The 19,342-nt window shown below is 39.1% G+C and overlaps 1 long non-coding RNA gene across 1 annotated transcript; it reads right to left on the bottom strand.

Moving 5' to 3' along the window:
* Positions 1–1,414: 1,414 nt before the first annotated feature.
* LOC119522718 lies at positions 1,415–16,393 on the bottom strand. The gene is made up of 3 exons (XR_005214512.1): positions 16,261–16,393; positions 2,300–2,399; positions 1,415–1,540 (listed from the first exon to the last, which is right to left on the bottom strand). It is a non-coding gene; the product is annotated as an uncharacterized LOC119522718 (long non-coding RNA).
* Positions 16,394–19,342: the final 2,949 nt, after the last annotated feature.

Here is a 19,342-nt window from a genome sequence, read left to right on the forward strand (position 1 = left end):
ATTCTATTGTACAGTGTCATGTATCAGCCCAAGGAGTAGGAATATGGCTGGAAGACTCTGGGATTCAGGAGTGTCCTGCAAGTTCATCTGTCCTCAGGCTCTAATTTGGCAAAGAGGGACAATGAATTACGGACTCGCATAGCTCTCCAAATTCTTGCTTCTGACCCAAAACTGGCCAGTGATGAGAGATGGTTCTGCGGGGATCGGTTTCCTGCATCTAAGAACAAAGAGAGAATGGAAAACTAAGACTCCTCATTTGTTCTGAAAGTAGGGCATGCTAAAGAAGTGCTTATTAAGGTTTCTTTGCAAAACATTGAGAAATGCATAATGATCTAAACCCTGATTTGCTCTAATTTAAAAATCGAGCTGAATCAGAGAAGCTATGGTTTGCTCTGTCTCTTATTCTGGGCCGTACATTTAATCTTCAATACCCTGCAATTTTACAAGATCTTGTACAGCAAATGGCATCCATTCTCCCATGAAGCCAGTGGTACTGGGGAAATAGGAAACAAACTCTTCAAAAGAGTCATTGTTTTGCTTTAATGGTTCATTCCACAAAGATCAATTCAACCAACATCCTGAAAAGTGAAGAGGGTCCCCTCTTCCTTCATATTGTTATGAAATTTCGCAGTGAAGTTAATTTGGGAATCTGGCTGAGCTGCCAGTGACCTTTAACCACATTTCAATAGAATGATAAAAGGCACATTCAAGCTAAAATGAGTTTATGCTTTCAGGTCATTTTAATCTCCCTGGTCTATTCCAAAGAGCCAGAACATTACTTAGAAGCTTTATATTGTGATGAGATCATTAGAGTGATAGGGTTTAAGTGATATTTTCCCTTCAGCAGAAGCTTGCAAAAATTGAGTAACTTCTCGACAAATATTTGCCTAAAACAGAAAGCCTTTCATTTTCCTTAGTTTGATCCCAGCCAAGGGCTTGACTCATCCCTAGACCGTATCGTCATTGTACTCAGCTGCTTTCAGACAGCCTGGCCTACCCAGGCAAGCAAATGAGTTGAAAATGCTTTTATCCAAAAAATATAATTTTTCTTTCCAAGGCAGAAATTTTTGAGTGCAAAATAATTTCCCCCAAATTCATTTGGGGATAATCAGCAACTCCAGAGAGAAGATTGTTAAAAGCCCCTCTCATTATGGGAGCATATTTTCAGGCCATTCAGCATCCCTGGGGAGACTGCCAAGGCTTTTTGCTTACAATTTCACGTCAGGCCAGCCTAGAAAGGTCATGGAATACAGCCCATTTTTCTTCAAAGCCAGTCCAAATGCTCTAAGCATTTCATTGCTTCATTTCTTTGCCATTTCCTCAAAAAGCTGCTGCTTATATTTCAATATAGTAGAGAGAGTATTTCCCCCTTTTATTTGCTATTTCATCATTTCAAACAGTTCATTAAAATGTTAGCATTTAAACCCAAGTACTTATGAAATTTTAATCAGAGCTAACACCTAGTCCATTTAGGACAAACAAATGTCTCTTCTGTATTTACGGCTTTCCAAGGTTTCACAGTGTCCAATGGCAACTTAACCTGTTATAAAAAAAAAATATATATATATATATATATGTTTTTATTTTTAATTAGACTCTTTTCAACAAATTCATAAATTTTTCCTGATATCATTTATTTTCCTGTCATAAATAAATGCTCAATCCATTTACCTTTTCCTAGTTGGTCTAACATTTTAGAACTTAATCTTTTTCAGCATTCTCCATGAATCCTTGCTATCTTTTTTATAATGAGCTATTCCACATGATAAGTAAGCTCTAGGAAATGTTTTAGAGGGATGCAGATGATAGCAAGTAAACTATTTTCCTAAAGACAGACTTCTAATAGAACCATTCACATTTACCATAATAGTGCCAAAGAAAGGCATGGTGATGCTGCCTGATGGAAATCTCATGGTTCTCCAGAACAAGAAGGGGTTTGTTTTCTGTTTGCCTCTTCTGTTTTTCGTTTCTCTTTTACCCCTTTTCTGCCTTCTTTTTAATTATTTGAATATTTTATAATCTTCCATTTTAATTTATCCCTTGGGCTTCTGAATGTATCTCTTTGTGTAGTTTTTTGGTGGCTGCTAAATATACATACTTATCTTTTCTCAGTCCACTTCAAGTAGAATATAAAAATCTTATCAGTCCCTCAATTTTCCCCTCTTTTTGTTATAGATGTTATATGTATTACATCCAGTACATTGTAAATCCCACTAGATAATGTTATAAGGTTTGCTTTCAACAATCATAAATATTTTAAGGACCTTAAAATAGTTATGATAGCAACTCAAATACTTACCATTTCTGTTAGTCTTCCTTCTTTCCTGACATTCCAACTTTTCTTCTGCTGTCATTTTCCTGCTGTCAGAATTTCCTTTGGCATTTCTTTTACAGCAGGTCTGCAGGTAAAAAAATCTTAGTTTTCTTTCATCTGAAAACATCTTTATTCACATTTATTCATTTAGAATATTTTTACTGGATATAGAATTCTGAAATGACAGTTTTGCTGTTGGTGTTAACACTTGAAATGTCCCACTGCCATCCCATCTCTGTGATTTCTGATAAGAGAGTCACAGTCATTCGAGTCCTTCTTTCCCTATGTGTAATGTGTCCTTTTCCTCTGCTGATTTAAGATTTATTCTTTGTCTTTGGTTTGTAACAGTTTTATTAAAATGTGTCTGGGAATGACTTTCTTTAAAGTAAACCTATTGGGGTTTTGCTGAGCTTCTTGCATCTGTAATTTTATGTATTCTGCCAAATATATTTTTCCACATCACATTTTTTTCTTTCCTTCTGAGACTCCGATGGCACAAATGTCAGACCTTTTGATATTTCCCACAGGTTCCTGAGGCCATTTTTTTCCAATCATTTTTCTCTGAGGTTCAGATTGAATAATTTTGATTGTATTTATTATTTTTTAGTGTTTTTTTTATTGTGGAATATAACATATTTACGTAGAAGTGATAACTTCCCAAGTGCAATTTAACAAGTGGTTAGAGAGCAAATTTCAAAGAATCTTATGGTTACAGTTCCACAGTTTCAGTTATTTCCTTATTGTGAAATATAACATATATGCAAAAAGGTGATAACTTTCAAATTACAATTTAACAATTAGCTATATACCAAATTTCCAAGAATGTTATGGGTTACAGTTCTATCATTTCAGTTCCTTTCTTCTAGCTATTCTAGTACCCAAGTAGCTAAGAAAAAGAAAATTATATAGAGATTCAGTGTTCATAATCCTTTGTTAAATTCCATGTTGTCTGCTGCAGCCTCTTCCTCTAGTTTAATCACTTTCCCGATCTTCAGGGATGTCTAGGCCGTGACCACCCTAACCTGTTCCTGGTGAAAAGGGGTGTCATCATTATGAGAAAAGGGGACACAACTGGTTGATGTTCTTGAAGAGGCTATTACCTCTGGGCTTTGGGACTTAGCTGGCATAGGAGTTCTCTGGACGATTTAAGTTTCTAAAGCATAAACTTAGTGGGTAAAACTTTTATAGAGTCTCAGATAGGGATCTGGGTATTCTGGAGGGTTTTGGGGACTACTGTAGACTCGGGCTTATCATACTGTGGCCATTTGGCATATCTAGGTAAAGTTTGTATGGGAGTAACCTCCAGGTCAGCCTCTCGACTCTGAATTCTCTTAGCCACTGAAACCTTATTTTGTTGCCTTTCTTTTCCCCCTTTTGGTCAAAAAGGCATTCTCAATCTCTCAGTGCCAGGGTCTGGCTCATTTCCAGAAGCTGTGTCCCTTTTTTTTTTTCTTTTTTTTTTAATTAACTATTAACTATATCAAAAAATTTTAAAAACATACAATGAAAAAAATTCAAATGAACCAAAACAAAGGAATAAGAAAAAACAAACTAACCTAAAATAACCATATTACTTCCAACATGTTCCTACGCTACTCCAAGAAAATACACAGACTATAACCCAGCAAAGGAATAAGAAAGATAACCTAAGATAACATTTCTGTGAACTTGTTCCTACCATACCCACCAGAATTAACAAACCATAGTCATTCCTGAGCATTCCCAGGGTGTTAAATTTACCCAAGATAACTTATCTGTTCTTATTAGTTTATCATTCCCACTTCACTAATTGCTATCTATTGCTAGGTCCCCTACATTCTACTTTATAAACGATTTATTTTACATTTTTCAATGTTCACATTAGTGGTAGCATATAATATTTCTATTTTGTGCCTGGCTTATTTCGCTCAGCATTATGTCTTCAAGGTTCATCCATGTTGTCATATGTTTCACAACATCATTCCTTCTTAATGTCGTGTAGTATCACATCGTGTGTATATATACCGCATTTTATTTATCCACTCATCTGTTGAAGGACATTTGGGTTGTTTCCATCTCTTGGCAATTGTGAATAATGCTGCTATGAACATTGGCGTGCGGATATCTGTTCGTGTCACTGCTTTCCGATCTTCCGGGTATATACCGAGAAGTGCAATCGCTGGATCGAATGGTAACTCTATATCTAGTTTTCTAAGGAACTGCCAGACTGACTTCCAGAGTGGCTGAACCATTATACAGTCCCACCAACAATGAATAAGAGTTCCAATTTCTCCACATCCCCTCCAGCATTTGTAGTTTCCTGTTTGTTTAATGGCAGCCATTCTAATTGGTGTGAGATGGTATCTCAGTGTGGTCTTAATTTGCGTCTCTCTAATATATAGTGAAGCTGAACATTTTTTAATGTGCTTTTTGGCCATTTGTATTTCCTCTTCAGAGAACTGTCTTTTCATATCTTTTGCCCATTTTATAATTGGGCTGTTTGTACTATTGTCATTGACTTGTATGATTTCTTTACATACGTAAGATATCAGTCTTTTATCAGATACATGGTTTCCAAAATTTTTTCCCATTGAGTTGGCTGCCTCTTTACCTTTTTGACAAATTCCTTTGAGGTATAGAAACTTATAAGTTTGAGGAGTTCCCATTTATCTATTTTTCCTTTTGTTGCTTGTGCTTTGGGTATAAGGTCTAGGAAGTTACTGCCTAATACAAGGTCTCGAAGATGTTTCCCTACATTATCTTCTAGGAGTTTTATGGTACCATCTCTTATGTTGAGGTCTTTAACCCATTTTGAGTTAATTTTTGTGTAGGGTGTGAGGTACAGGTCCTCCTTCATTCTTTTGGCTATAGATATCCAACTCTCCAAGCCCCATTTGTTGAAAAGACTGTTATGTCCCAGTTCAGTGGTTTTCGGGGCCTCATCAAATATCAGTCGACAGTAGATCTGGGGGTCTGTATCCGAATTCTCAATTTGATTCCATTGATCAATATGTCTTATCTTTCTGCCAGAACCATGCTGTTTTGACTACTGTGGCTTTATAATAAGCTTCAAAGTCAGGGAGTGTAAGTCTTCCCGCTTCGTTTTTCTTTTTTAGAGTGTTTTTAGCAATTCGAGGCATCTTCCCCTTCCAAATAAATTTGATAGCTAGCTTTTCCAAGATTGTTGGAATTTTGGTAGGGATTGCATTGAATCTGTAGATGCGTTTGGGTAGAACTGACATCTCAATGACATTTAACCTTCCTATCCATGAACATTGAATATTTTTCCATCCTTTTAGGTCCCTTTCTATTCTTTTAGTAGAGTTATGTAGTTTTCTTTGTATAGGTCTTTTACATCTTTGGTTAAGTTTATTCCTAGGTACATGATTGTTTTAGTTGCTATTGAAAATGGTATCTTTTTCTTGAGTGTCTTTTCACTTTGTTCGTTTCTAGCATATAGAAACATTACTGACTTATGTGCATTAATCTTGTCTCCCGCTACTTTGCTAAATTTATTAGCTCTACTAGCTGTGTCATCGATTTCTCAGAGTTTTCCAGATAAAAGATCATACCATCTGCAAATAATGACAATTTTACTTTTTCCTTTCCAATTTGGATGCCTTTTATTTCTTTGTCTTGCCGGATTGCCCTGGCTAGCACTTCTAGCACAATGTTGAATAACAGAGGTGACAGCGGGCATCCTTGTCTCATTCCTGATCTTAGAGGGAAGGCTTTCAGTCTCTCACCATTGAGTACTTTGATGGCTGTGGGTTTTTCATATATGCTCTTTATCATATTGAGGAAGTTTCCTTCAATTCCTACCTTTTGAAGTGTTTTTATCAAAAAGGGATGCTGGATTTTGTCGAATGCTTTTTCAGCATCTATTGAGATGATCATTTGATTTTTCTCTTTTGATTTGTTAATGTGTTGTAATACGTTGATTGATTTTCTTATGTTGAACCATCCTTGCATGCCTGGAATGAACCCCCACTTCTTCATGGTGTATGATTTTTTTTTATGTACGTTTGGATTCGATTTGCAAGTATTTTGAGAATTTTTGCATCTATATTCATTAGAGAAATTGGCCTGTAGTTTTCCTTTCTTGTAGCATCTTTGCCTGGTTTTCGTATTAGATTGACATTAGCGTCATTAAATGTGTTATAGATAGTGTTCCATTTTCTTCAATGTTTTGAAAGAGTGTAAGTAAAATTGGTGTCAGTTCTTTTTGGAAAGTTTGGTAGAATTCCCCTGTGAAGCCATCTGGCCCTGGACATTTATTTGTGGGAAGCTTTTTGATGACTGATTGGGTCTCTTTGCTTGTGATTAGTTGAGGTCTAGGTTGTTCAGGTGTTTCCAGGAAATTGTCTATTTCCTCTACATTATGTTGTTTGTTGGCATACAGTTGTTCATAGTATCCTCTTATGATTTTTTAAATTTCTTCAGGATCCACAGTAATGTCGCCTCTCTCATCCATTGTTTTGTTTATTTGGGTCTTCTCTCTTTTGGTTTTGTCAGTCTAGCTAGGGGCTTGTCAATCTTGTTGATCTTCTCAAAGAACCAACTTTTGGTGTTATTTATTCTCTCATTGTTTTTTTGTTCTCTATGTCATTTATTCTTCTTTAATCCTTGTTATTTCTTTTCTTCTACTTGGTTTAGGATTAGTTTGCTGTTCCTTTTCTAGCTTCTTCAGTTGCTCCATTACTTCTTCGATTTTAGCTCTTTCTTCCTTTTTAATGTATGCATTTAAAGCTATAAATTTCCCCCTCAATATGCTTTTGTTGCATCCCATAGGTTATGATATGTTGTGTTCTCATTTTCATTCATCTGTATATATTTAGCAATTTTTCTTGCTATTTCTCCTTTAACCCACTGATTGTTTAGGTGTGTGTTGTTTAACCTCTAGGTATTTTTGAATTTTCTAAGTCTCTGATGGTTATTGACTTCTAATTGTATTCCATTGTGATCAGAGAGTGTGATTTGAATAATTTCAATTTTTTAAAAATTTATTGAGCCTTGTTTTATGTCCCAGCATCTGATCTATTCTGCAGAAAGTCCCGTGAGCACTAGAGAAGAATGTGTATCCTGGTGATTTGGGATGTAATGTTCTATATACGTCTGTTAATTCCAATTCATTTATCAGATTGTTTAGGTTTTCAATTTCTTTATTGGTCTTCTGTCTGGTTGATGTATCTATAGGAGAGAGTGATGTGTTGAAGTCTCCCACAATTATTGTGGAACTATCTATTGCTTCCTTTAGTTATGCCAATGTTTGTCTCATGTATTTTGGGGCACCTTGATTGGGTGCATAAACTTTCATGATTGTTATTTCTTCTTGTTGAATTGCCCCTTTTATTACTATATAGTGGCCTTCTTTGTCTCTCATAACATCTTTGCATTTAAAGTCTATTTTATCTGATATTAATAGTGCTACTCCTGCTTTCTTTTGGCTGTAGCTTGCATGAAATATTTTTTCCATCCTTTCACTTTCAATTTCTTTGTGGCCCTGTGTCTAAGATAAATCTTTTGTATGCAACATAGTGATGGTTCATATTTTTTGATCCATTCTGCCAATGTATATCTTTTAATTGGGGAGTTTAATCCATTTACATTCAACGTTATAACCGTGAAGGCATTTCTTGAATCAGCCATCCTATCCTTTGGTTTATGTTTGTCAGATGTATTTTTCCCCTCTCTCTTATTGTTCTTTAATGAACCAATATTGAATCTCTTTAGTACTGAACCTTTCTCCACAGCTCTCTCTCCTTTCTTTGTTTCTTTGTCAGTAGGGCTCCCTTTAATATCTCAAGTAGGGCAGGTCTCTTGTTAGAAAATTCTCTCAACATTTGTTTGTGAAAAATTTAAGCTCTCCTTCAAATTTGAAGGAGAGCTTTTCTGGATAAAGAATTCTTGGCTGGCAATTTTTCTCAGTATTTTAAATATGTCATGCCACTGCCTTCTCTCCTCCATGGTGGCTGCTGAATAATCACTGCTTAGTCTTATGCTGTTTCCTTTGTAAGTGGTGAATTGCTTTTCTCCTGCTGCTTTCAGAACTTGCTCCTTCTCTTCAGCATTTGACAATCTGATCAGAATATGTCTCAGAGTGGGTTTATTTGGATTTATTCTGTTTGAAGTTCATTGGGCATTTATGATTTGTGTATTTATGTTTAGAAGGTTTGTGAAGTTTTCCCTAACAATTTCTTTGAATACTCTTCCTAGACCTTTACCTTTCTCTTCCCCTTCTGGAACACCAATGACTCTTATATTTGGGCATTTTATATTTTCCATCATATCCCTGAGGTCCATTTCAATTTTTTCAATTTTTTCCCCATTCTTTCTTTTGTTCTTTCACTTTCCATTCTGTCTTCTTTGAGGCCACTGATTCACTGTTCAACTTCCTCTAATCTAGTACTCTGAGTATCCAGAATCTTGTTAATTTGGGTGACAGTTTATTTCTATAAGATCGTCTATTTTTTATTTACTCTTGCAATTTCTTCTTTATGCTCTGCTAGGGTCTTCTTCATGTCCTTTATATACTATGTCATGCTCTTCTTCATGTCCTTTATATCCTGTGACATGGTCTCATTGTTTGTCTTTCGTTCCTTGATTAACTGCTCCAAGTACTGTGTCTCGTCTGATCTTGTGATTTGGGTGTTTGGGTTTGGGTTATCCATATCTTCTGGTTTTTATATATGCTTTAAAATTTTCTGTTGTTTTTCTCCTCATGGCTTTTGCTTATCTTGACAGAGTTCTTTTAGGATATGCAGACTGATTCAAACACTTATCTCTAATTTGTCAGGTCTACAGCTTGGTGGAGTACACTTTCTCTGACTAACCAGCAGATGGCATCCATGAGCCACTTATTCCCCTCAAGCCAGTTCTCCCCAACTTTGTCTTTGTGGTGAGTAGGGGTCTGAATCTTGTGGGGGTCCAACTGGTGCACCAAGTTTCCGTGTGTAGTTGGTGCTGCCCGCCCTGAAAGTGGGGCGTGTGTCTGAGTGGTTAGGAAGGGAGGGAGGCTTTAATAATCAAAACTCCCAGGTTTTCCTGGACATTTAAAGCTGTTGCAGGAGTCTAAACCTTTGGTTCAGTCTCACCACAGTTTTTCTCTGCTGCTAACCCATAAATCCCTGGTATTGGTGTATGGTCCCTGGGACTTCTGAGTGGGTCCCTCTTCCAAGCCATGCCCTCCTATGGCCTCTGCTGAGGGAAGACTGTGCTATGTCACAGGTGAGTGCAGTCCCCCAAGGGAAGTTCTGGGCCATGGGGCTGTGTAGCGGTGTTCCCAGCCCACTGAAAGGATGGCTGTATGGGGCATGTTAATTTCCCCATACACCTCTGCCTTCCTAGCTCTGGGACAATTAGCTGCGGGTGTGCAAAAGGCCATCATCCATGCCAGATATTGAGGTGTGTGTGCGTGGTGCAGGAAACACTTCCTGCTGCACTGGGTTTTGCGGCACAGCTCTGGGCTGTGGCGCTGGGCAGGAGCATTCCCAGCCCACCAGGAAGATGGCTGTATGGGGCGTGGTTCCTCATTATTTTTAAGTTCACTGATTCTTTCCTTTGTCATCTCCATACTGTTACGGAGTCTATCCAGTGAATTTTTAAATTTCAGCTATTGCATTTTTCAGTTCTAAAATTTCCTCTTGGTTCTTTTTTATTGCTTCTGTTTCTCAGCTGTTGTTTTCTAGCTTTCCATTCATTTCAAGAAGGTTCACCCTTCCTTCTTAGAGCATGGTTAAAAAAGCTGCTTTAAAGTCTTTGTCTAATAATCACAACACCTTCCTTATCATGGGCTTATTGTCTCTTGATTGTCTTTTTCCTTGACAGTTGGTTAGAATTCCTGATTCTTTACATGTCAAGAGCTTTTGTATTGTAACCTAGATATGGTGGATATTTTGTTGTGAGAATCTGGGTCTTGTTTAAATCCTATGGAGATTAAAAGCAGACAACTGTCCTGGTTAGGTTCAGGCCACAACTTCTTATCCACCTTCTGTGGCCTATGGTTCCACTTTCAGTTCAGGTTTCAATGCCTTTACTGTGCTGTTTGGCTCTTTCCCATCTGTGTGGCACCCACAACCCAGTCCAAGACCTCAGTGGTAGCCCACCCTTTAGTTCAGTTTGCAGAAACCTTTGGTATCCTGCTCAGTGTTGACTCACTGAAGATCCAAGCACTCCATACACAAAAACATTGTGAGGTCCCTTCTTGAGCTCCCTTCTTGCTGCAATCTGCCCACACTGTCCATGCCCCCCTTTTAGTCTCTCTTTGTATACCTGTGTGCTGCCTTTGGGTCCATGTCAGGAGATAAAAACAAGAAACAAAAAGTGAGAATCTCCAGAAAGCAAGAATGGTAGTATTTTGAGTTCTGTTTTGTGTCCATAATCTGCCTGCTAAACATTTCCTTTTCATAGTGCTCAGTTAGCAGTTGCATTCATTCTTGTGCATTCTGTCCAGAGTTTTTTGCCCCACTGAATGGGATAGACAGGGCAGAATGTACTCACTATACCTTACCCTGAACTGAAAAGCAATTAGAGAAGCTTTAAATCCTCTACTGTGAATTTTGGCATCTTTCTGTCAGTCACATTTCTGTACCATTATCAGAAACATGAAAATTTATCATCACCATGATCATCATTGTCTTAGTAATTTGTACAAGCTCCAGGAAATATTCTAAGTATTTTACATTCAGAGACATAAATACAAACATACTGATTTGCAACACCAACGTGAGTTGCTCTCCTTCTCATGCTTCATCTATGTGATCCTTTCACTTCCATACATTGCCATTAATTGGCACTTATTGCAAACTCTTAGAAAGTAAAAGCTATGCCTTACTTACTTTGGAAAACCTACTTCCAACACTCAACAAAGTGACCTTTTGTAGATAGTGCCCAGCACTCTACAATAAACACACAGGAATAGGAAAATAAGGTGGGTGGAATTATTTTCTGGCAAGCCCTTCATCAGAGATACATATTTAAGGGATGTTTGGAATCGCATTGGACTTTGTTCTGGTTTTCTTTATCATAACAAGCTCTATCCTATTTCAGGGTCTCTACATTTGGTGTGACCTCTGTCAAGTAATCGTTATGTCATGATGATGTTCCTCTGAGAATCTGTTATAATCTGTAACTGTGTGTTCTAGTTTGCTAATGCTGCTGGAATGCAAAACATCAGAAACGGATTGGCTTTTATAAAGGGGGTTTACTTGGTTACAAAGTTACAGTCTTAAGGCCATAAAGTGTCCAAGATAAGGCATCAACAATTGGGTACTTTCACTGGAGTATGGCCAATGGTATCCGGAAAACCTCTGTTAGCTGGGAAGGCATGTGGCTGGCATTTGCTCCAAAGTTCTGGTTTCAAAATGGCTTTCTCCCAGGATGTTCCTCTCTAGGCTGCAATTCCTCAAAAAATGTCACTCTTAGTTGCTCTTGGGGTGTTTGTCCTCTCTTAGCTTCTCCAGAGCAAGAGTCTGCTTACAACAGCCATCTTCAAACTGTCTCTCATCTGCAGCTTCTCTCAGCTCCTGTGCATTCTTCAAAGTGTCCCTCTTGGCTGTAGCTCCTCTTCAAAATGTCACTCTCAGCTGCACTGAGTTCCTTCTGTTTGTCAGCTCATTTATATGGCTCCAGTGATTTAATTTAGACCCATCCTGAATGGGTGGGGTAACACCTCCATGGAAATTATCCAATCAGAGTCATCACCCATAGTTGGGTGGGGTGCACTTGCATGCAAACAACCTAATCCAAACATTCCAACTTAATCCCCACTAGTATGTTTGCCCCACAAGATTGCATCAAAGAATATGGCTTTTTCTGGGGGACATAATACATTCAAACTGGCACCCTGTGTGTTTACTTATTTGCTTGCTTGTCTATTGTCTGCCTCCTACCATGGAAATGTGAGCTTTAAGCAGAGGCTGTGTTTATCTTGTTCACCATTTAATCCCCAGCAAACAGGGCAAGTGTCAGGCACACTGAAAGAGTAAATTTAGTGGAATCATATGATTCTCCAAAAGCAATTTCAAGAGAGTTTAAGGAAACATCGTCTTTGTAGAAGTCCACGTGCTTTCTACCAATGGAGAATTCATCTTTGTAGCTTGGAAATACCTGCAAACAAGACCTGGCCCTTTGCTATACAATTCCTGATTTGTTTCAAGCACTAAATAGATCCAGTTTCTGTAATGCCAATAAAGTGGTAGCTAGAATATTTTTATATCAAATATTTAAATAGTTTTTGCTATATAACTGTCCAATTCAGTTATCCAAAAGTAATTTTAGGTAATTTTTCTTATAAAAAATGCCCAGAATAATCATATTTTCTCAGGTAGTAGCCAGGCCACTTAACTGTGGCCCATGGACCATCCCTTTCTCTAACAAAGGGGGCGTGTCCACACAGCAGGCTGTCATTCTTAGTTTGGCACGCTGACTCAGCTGGGGGAGGATTTGGCAACCACATGGGAGGAAGGCAGTCCAACTGGTGTGTGTGTGTATGAGTGTGAAAGAGATTGAAAGAGAGAGCTAATACATAAGAGGATTAGGTATTTCTATGCTTCCTTATTTGCATGGCTGAGACTATCAAGTTCATTCAATTGTGCAGTGGAAGGCCAGCCCTTGTCATCTTCCCCACCCCCTTTTCAGTGCCTCTTCTCCCCACCCCAAACACCCACTTCCTCCATGCTGTCTCCTGTCAACCCAGAATCCCCACCCTGGGGACCGAGCCAATCCTACCTTCCTTTGAGAACATCCCGTGACTAGTCTTTCTCAAGTTGCTGCCTCTGTTGAAAATGGACCCATCCTTTTTTCTCATTTCTTTCAGATCCCTAGTTTTTTCTAGGATGCAGGAATATACATGAAAACACAACTAAGGCAAATGCAGACTAAAGGGCTAACATAGTGCTCTGCGAGTAATGAATTGTTCAGCTTCTATTTGGGGCGATGGAAAAGTTGGAGTAGCATGTGGTGGTGATGGTACCACAAGGTCGTGAACATAATTAACACCACTGAATTATATATTTGAATGGGATTAAAAGAGGCAATTTTAGGTTGCATATATGTTTCTAGAATAAATCTTTTTAAAAACCCATAGGACTGTACAGCACAGAGAACCCTGATGTAAACCTGGACTACAGTTAATATAACAATTACAATATTCTTTAATCAACTGTAACAAATGTACCACACTAATGCAAGGTGTTAATAATAGGGAGGGTATATGGGAACTTTTCTATAAACCTACAACTTCTCTAATTTAAAAAAAATGAGTATTTCAGCAATGGATTCACATAGGTGAGAATGCAATGGTGAAACTTTTAGACACACAGGTGAACAGATTATTTGGGACAAGTGAGGCTGGTATATCTCTAGGAGAAAGACCAAAGGAGCAGGAATCAGTAAACACTGATTTTAGAACAAGTTAGACCCTCGTCTGTGTATGGCATTCAACCACTTAATCTCTCCAACTCTTAGCCTGTATTACTCTGGACCTCTCAGCAGGCCACAAGGAAAATATTTGTCTAGAAAATAATGACACATAAATGGTGGTTTATTTTGCTCATGAGTTGAACTTGACTTTGTGCTGGATGATGCTAGACCGGATGGGGGGCTAGTCATGTGCCTTTCCATTATGCTGCAGTCACCCCATTATGGCATCTCCCAGACAAGGGCACACACTGTGTGACGTCCATCGACGCATCAGCACCACCAAACCCAGTGCTGGGTTCCTAGAACGTGCTCTGTTTCCTGAACAAATGAATGGGTTCAAACCCCCTGAAATGGGGTCCTGACATGGGATGGACGTCTGTTTCCTACAGATGGCCTAAGGTTCCAAAGAGTTGATGAACATGAAAGTAGAACCTTCTCAAGCTAGGAAATGTCAAAGGCAAGATGACAATCTGAAGGTAAGACATTCAGAGCTTTATAGCCACATGAGAACAACCCATTGGCTATCTGTTTTTTGTCCTGAAGTAGTATTTTCTATTGAATTCATCAGTGGTTGTGTGTTTATCCTCTAGGCAGTAAGGTTGGTGACTTAAGGGCAGTGTCCTGTTTGCAGAGTACCTGGTTCAGCGGGTTGTTTCTGTCCCCATGAGAAGGATGGAGAAAAGAGGAAAGTGAAAACAATCATACTTCTTACTTGTGATAATAAAGATCAGGACACTGTTGTATTAGCCAGTGACAATTAGAATAGATGGTGGATTCTGTGCTTGTTACACACCAGGCACAGTGAAGTCTGCTCTACTGATTTTCTTTCAATTAATCCACAGGGTTCTCTACACACACCCACTGGGGACATTTGGCAGTGACTGCAGATATTTTTCTCGTCAGAACTGGGGTAGTGCTACTGGCATCTGTCTAGGGGGCAGAGGCCAAGGATGCTGCTTACCTCATGCAATGCTGAGGACATCCTTGCCTGCTGAACCGTGATCCAGCCCCAAATGTCAATAATGATGAAGTTGAGAAAACTCAATTTTATTCCTAACAAGAACATTGTGAGGTAGTTAATATTGCTTTGTTATTTCACACTTGGAAACTGCAGTGCAGTAAGTTTAGTAACTTGCCTAAGGTTGAATGACTAGTCAACCCCACGTGTCTTAGAATCCAAAGCCCATCATCACCCTGAGAACCACCCCATGCTGCTACTCCTAAAAGTCATATCCATTCATTATTTCAAAACCTAACATATTAACTTCCTTTTATTTTTTATAATTTTTAATTTTAAATAATTTCAAACTTCCAGGAGAGTTGCAGAAATAATACAAACTCCACACATACACCCCTGCCCAGATACCCAGATCCACCAATTTTAACATGTTGCCAACTTTCTCATTTTCCCTTACTTCCTCCCTTGTTCCCTTCCTCCTATCCATCCTCCTTCCGTCCCTCCCTCCCTCCCTTCCTTCCCTATTTATTTTCTGAATATGTGAGGAAAGGTTGTACATATCATAATCCTTGAACACATATTACTTCTATGTACATTTCCTGTGAACAAGGATATTCACTTATGTAACCACCTTAAGTGCAGTTATCAAGCTCAAGAAATTTAACATTGATATAACGCTTGCATCCTATATTCCAATTTTCTTTCTCCCAGTAATGTCCTTTTGAGCCTTTTTCCTCCATTCTTAGATCCCACCCAGTATCATGTATTGCATTTAATTATCATTATCTCTTTAGTTTAAATCTTTATTTTTTTTTCATTAATTGTGGACACATACATACAACATAAATCTTCCCATCCCAACTCCTCCCAAGCACACCATTCAGGGGGACTAATCACATTCACAATGTTGCAGTACCCAACCCACGATCCTTTATTAAAAGTTTCCCTTCACCCAAACAGAAACCCTATAGTCATTTTGCATTAACTCTCCATTCCCCTATACCCTCCCCTAGTAATCTGTACTCTACATTCTGTCTCTATGAGTTTGCATATTCACCAGTATTTTCTCTATAGTTACCTTGGGGCTTAAATGTAACATCTTAAACCTATAACAATCTCATTTGCTTCAGTACCAACCTAATTTCAATAGCGTACATAAGCTATGTTACTATACTCCTCTGTCCCCCACCTTATTTATATATTATAATCCAAAGCCATTGATTTATCATGACCTTTTATGCATTTGCCTTTTAGATCCTGTGGGAACCAGTTTCCCACCTTCCTGCTCAGTGCCCTGTGTGTGCCCAGCCAGCAAGCCCTGGCCCCAGTAGCACCTGACTCCTCTCCCAAAGCCTTTGCAGGTGAGCTGTGAGCTGCCTTCACAGGCAGGGACAGTCCCTCAGGCCACCACCCAGGGTTGGGCCAGTCATACCTGCTCCCCGTGCACGCATGAGGGTTAGTCTGCTCCCTCTGCAACTGGGAGTGTAAGTGGTTCCCCGCTGAACCAGCCAGGGAGCCCTGAGATCCTACTGCTTTGACATGGCCTTTATCTTGATTTGGCCCTTGCCCTGGTGCAGCAGTTCATTACCTGTTTTCAGGAGCTTTGAGACAGATGTTTCTGCCAGTTCTTGCTGGTTGCTCAAAGCTTCTGTGCTGGGAGGGCGGCCTGAACTTCTCATTCAGTCACCTGAGCAAGGCGGGCCAGAGAGGCCCTTTTGTTTTTTTTGAGACTCCAGATCTTCTCCATATTTAGAATGAAAATGGCATGCACTTTTATCTTTTTAAAAATTATTTGATGTTTCCTCCATTTATGTTTCTGAATCACGACCATTTTTCCATTATATCAGATCGTGTGGACATGACATATGTCTTTCAAATTCTGTAAAACATCCAGAAATACATTAGAGGACAAAGAGCTTTTTCTAATATTAAGACATTTTGGCATCAATTAGTGAGTGTAACACTCTGGAAATTAAACATCTCCTTCCACATTCTTATTGCTTAAACACTTTCCATTGATAACCAAATAGCTTCCACTGACCCCTTTTTTTAAAATGCATGTGATACACACAGCATGTTTGTATTAAAAAATTCAAACAGTTAAGTCTTCACTTTTGTCTCTGCCTATATGGGAAATAAATAACCTGTGAAATCCCTACCAAAAAGAAGTTAGAAATACTGTACAAAATATAGTCAATGTCCTTTCAAAGGTTTAGTTGAGTTTCAAAAAAAAAAAAAAAAAGGAAATCCCCAGGGACCACAAATGCCAAGGTCACTGGAAAACAGGATCCTGGGTAGGAGGTGGAGAAAGCCCCCCACTGTAACCAAATGCAGCCAGGAGAAGAGGTTGTGGGTTCACACGTGATGGCAGGTGGAGTTTAGACGTCATCAGAGAGGCGGGGTCCTCAACCAATGACAGTACTCTCTCTCTAAAGGGAGGGTCTCCAAATAGCCACCCTCTGGCACCCACTGGGCTCTAGTGTGGAAGACAGTTTTCCTGAGTATTAATAAAGAAAATCCTTCCTTCACACAGGCCTGCAGTTCAAATAATCACTCCCTCTGGGGCCCTGGGACACCCAAGCTAAGAATTGAAAAAAAAAAAAAAAAAAAGTAGTCCTGGGATGCCAGGAAGGAGCAAATGTAAACCATTCTTTCAAGCTTTGCTGAAAATTCACCTTCTTGGTGAGCCCTTCTCTGGTCACAGCATTTAAAAATGGTCCCCTACCCCTTCCTTTCCTCCTTGGCACTCACCACCCTCTAGTATACCACATAAAGTTCCTTTTAATTGAGTTGCTTGTTTCTGCCAACTAGAGTGGAGTTTCCTTGAGGACAGGAACTTTGTACCTGGCATAAAGGAAGTTTTCCTTGACATTCTCTTTTATCTTTATCAGCTTCCATATGTATTGGACACTCACAGGAAGCACCTGTGGGACATTGCTGTGTGCTTGTCTGGGTGTCCTAGCTTGGGGACAAATACATTTCTGAAGTCACTGTGACATTTCTATTGAGTATGGGGGGTCTGGTGTGTGGATTTGAGACCAGCTATAAAAAATTAATGTGAAGAAATTGCATACTTATGCAAGGAAAAAGTTTTGGTGGTGGGGTGTGTGTTGGGGAGGGGGAAGACAGTTGTGGAACGGGGGTGGGAATTGCACATGGAAAGCCTCACACTTGTGGCCTAGGCCCCACCCTGGGGGGAAACTGGAGAGGAGGCAGCCCCATCCGTGGAAGGTGAGGCCACCTTTGACAAAGGATGGACAAGCGTTTCAATTATCCTTCAAGAGAGTCAGATATTGACAGAGGAGGCCTGAGTAGAGAAAAGCTATCTATGCCCTGGTGTGGAACCCCCTCCCCCCGCCCTCCACCGCGACTGAAAAGAAATCAGTTCTTCATCAATCATGTATTGCCTTCTTTCCAAGGGCGCCCCAGAGAGCAGCTAAGAGGATGTGATGGCAACCCCCAACAGTCTCTAACAGATTCCATTTGCTCTGCTCATAACACTGGCTCCCCATTTGCGAGTCGATGATTAATGACTTTCTGGGTTTTCCGATAATTGTAGAAAAAATTCAGGTTTGGCAAACCAAACACGCTCATGTTGTACTTAATTTTTAATAGTCTGACATTGACTAGGCATTCTTCCTTCATCCAATTTTATGTTCTATTTTTTATGTGCAAGCTCTAGATTCCTATTTTATTGCTTTATTAATATTCTAGTTGCAGCTTCCAATAGCCATCTTGTAGCTAAATTCTTCCAAGCGTTGTCTTGGGAGATTTCTATTTTGTATGTGTGAAAGACATTCCCTGTTGAATTTCTCCATCTGAAGCTTTTCAGACTGAACTAAAGCAAAGATTTGAGACTTACCTTTCTTGTTGTTTTTGGGTTTGCTTTTAATTTCATCACCACACATAGGAAAACTTGCCTTTTCCCAATTTCTGGTTATCTGTTTTTTTGTTGTTGTTGTTGTTTTTTGTTTTTTTTGATCTCTCATTTTCTTAGAGCAGTGTCATTTAAAAAACAAATCTCCAATTTAAATTTTTTTAATAACTTTGAAGTAAGTCTATTACAAGATCAATGCAAATATGAGTAAATGGCAGAGTGGTTCACCTACTAGTTCACTCCTTTATGGATTAATATATAAATAAAGACTATGGAGGTGAAGATATCAAATTTAATTCCACAATATGTGAGATGCCTATCCCCCAAAGAAATAACTTCAATACCTGTAATCAAGAGCCATTGTGGGTGGTGGTGGCCTTTTTTTTCTGCTTCAAAATCTAGAATCTATTTTCTTGCATTGCTTAACATGAAATTGCTTTTGCATTCAGATTTGATATTTGCAACACTTAATGTAGATTCTGGAGGGAGGCAGCTGCGATTCATTCTGGCAGAAGCGCCTGCATTCAAATGAGCAGTAGTGCTTTGCGATGGTTCTGGGGTTAGAGAGGCAGCCTTTCTCGGGTCCCAGAGGGAAGGCATCAGAAGCAGGGCTCATTTATGAAATGGAGAAAGCAGTCACAGTACATTAGCACATGGGTCATGAATAGCTGGCCCAGGAGGACAGAAACATCTCCAGATTTTCATTTGTTACTCCAAGGTGGGCATCTCTTTCCTATTCAGGGCTGTGGGGAGGTTTCTTCTGGTAGGCAGAATGAGTGATGCCCTGACCCTG

This window comes from Choloepus didactylus, chromosome X (genome assembly GCF_015220235.1).
Source record: "Choloepus didactylus isolate mChoDid1 chromosome X, mChoDid1.pri, whole genome shotgun sequence".
Taxonomy (NCBI): domain Eukaryota; kingdom Metazoa; phylum Chordata; class Mammalia; order Pilosa; family Megalonychidae; genus Choloepus; species Choloepus didactylus.